The sequence below is a fragment of the Vidua macroura genome, chromosome 18 (genome assembly GCF_024509145.1).
Source record: "Vidua macroura isolate BioBank_ID:100142 chromosome 18, ASM2450914v1, whole genome shotgun sequence".
NCBI classification, from domain to species: domain Eukaryota; kingdom Metazoa; phylum Chordata; class Aves; order Passeriformes; family Viduidae; genus Vidua; species Vidua macroura.
The window spans coordinates 3,828,433-3,830,592 of NC_071588.1; positions in this window are offsets into that span (position 1 = coordinate 3,828,433).

A 2,160-nucleotide genomic window follows, 5' to 3' on the forward strand; every position below is an offset into this window, starting at 1 on the left:
AAAGCTATAACTGCTCTTGCTGCTATAAATAATGTTTGCTCAGGGGTGGTGCAGGGGCAGGAAGCTGTAGGTGTGGGGCTTTTGCTTGGAATGAAAGCAAATATCTCTGATTGCTTCCTGCTCCCAGCAAACCTGTCCCTGTTTTACTGTTGCTCCTTGGATTCTGGGGTGAACCCAAGCACAAATCTTGCCTTGGGAAATGTGTGCAGGAATTCAGGCTGGGGGAGGATACACAAATATCCCCCCTGTGTTGCAAAACACGTCCCAAATGCTGCTGGCTGTCCTGGTGTGGGATCTCCTTTGGAGCAGCTGGATGAGTTTACCTTTAAAACACAGTTATTAGACCAAAATGCCCATTTATGTAAAAAAAAAAAAAAAAAAAGGTGGGGGGAGGAGGTTTTGGGGAAATGGATGTGAATTTCTCAGAGCTCAAGGGAAAACAGACAAGTCAGTTGGTGCAGATCAAGGCAGGAATTTTCCAGTGGGCCTTAGGGAATTTGGCTTCAGGGGAAAGGTAAAGGGTGTGGGACAGCAGAGCAGCCCCTTGGAGGGCATGGCCATGGGGGGCTGCAGCTCAGACAGATGGACACCTGTGGATCTTTGCCTCAAGGGCACCCTGTGTCCACTCTGCTCACAGCACCGTACAAGGTTTTCCTTGGGCACAAGCCAGAGATGCCACCTCACCCAGGACTTTGGCTCCTCTACAGAATGGTGACATGGAGGGGATTAATTGGTATTAAGGGACAGGTTCTTCCCAAGAGACAAAAAATGAGCGAGACCCCAGAACCAGAAACAGCAATGTCAGGTGTGTCACCCCAAACTGCCAACCCAGCTTTGCCATGGCTCAGGTGGAACATTCCTGTCATGGAGCAGTGACAGTCCAGCCCTGGGCCCCAGCTCACCCCCAGCTGCCCAAAACTTCCCTCCCAAGCAGGGGAGCAGAGCCCTCTGTCCCTGCCTCCCCCCTGAGCCCGTGGAGCCGCCTCTCCCTGCGCTCACTCGGGAGCAGCTGCTGGAGTGAATCATCGCAGCATCCTCCAGGCTCTGCCAAGCTCCGTGCGGCTCCTGGCTGGGACCCCGCTCCAGCTGGGCTTCTCCCCGGCCCCTGCAATGCCACAGCCTCTGCTGCAGCCCCTGCCCACCTCCTCTCCTGGCAGCTGGGTGCTGTGCTGGCCCCACACACAGCAGAGGAGGCTCCCGGTCACCATCCTGCCCCTGCTCACAGAATCACTTTGGTGTCCTGCTCCCTCCCTGCCACGAGGTGAAGCAGGGACATTTTCCTGAGGGAGCAGCAGGATCCAGTGAAGTTCCAGCATGTGCTGGCCACCAGCAGTGCTTTGAGGAGAGCAGGTCCCTCATTTCTTGCTCCTGCAGGAACATCTCTCTGTTATTCCACAGAGCCCACGTGGCTGTGTCCTACAGCTCCCTGGGAGACCACCCAGCACAGCCAGCAAACCCCTGTGCTGGTAAGCTGGGGAAAGGTGTGTTCCTGCCAGGATTTCCAAATAAAAAAAAGTCTATTTCAAGGGTTGTAACCACAGCAGGAGCTCGGCCAATCTCAGCTGTCCAGTGCTGGCGAATTTCACGCTGCTGCAGCCTCCTGCTGTGGGGACAGTGAGTCACAGCCAGCGCTGACCTGCTGCTCCACTTGCTGATGTCACAACTTGACCACAGGCTGACGTGCCAGCACCAAAGCTTTTTCCAGGCACTTGTGGCTCCGGATGAGGGGTAAGGAAAAGTCACAGACCAGCCTGAGCTGGGACCTTTCCCTTTACCACAAGCCCCATTTCCTTGTGGGAAGTGTCCCAAGGGAAGGAGCCTGGGGGAGCCCAATGATCTAGAGCAGTGAATTAAACACCCAGACAGACACTGCAAGCTCTCTGCTCACCTGGGATGGTTTAAGGAGAAGCTGGAGGGGACTCAAGGACTGAGAGTTATTTGGTTTAACACAAAGCCTTCTACAATTCTTGCTTTTTCTGCACAAGCTGCCCAGAGATAACTGCCCCAGCCTTATCTGCTCCTATCAGCTCAGCTGGGCCCAACTTTCCAAGCCCAAAGATGGCCAAGAGCTCATTTGGACAGCTTTGCCTTTGAGTTAAAAACGATCAGACTTCCAAAATAACCTCCTCCCTCCCCTCCAGTGGAACACACACACAGAAA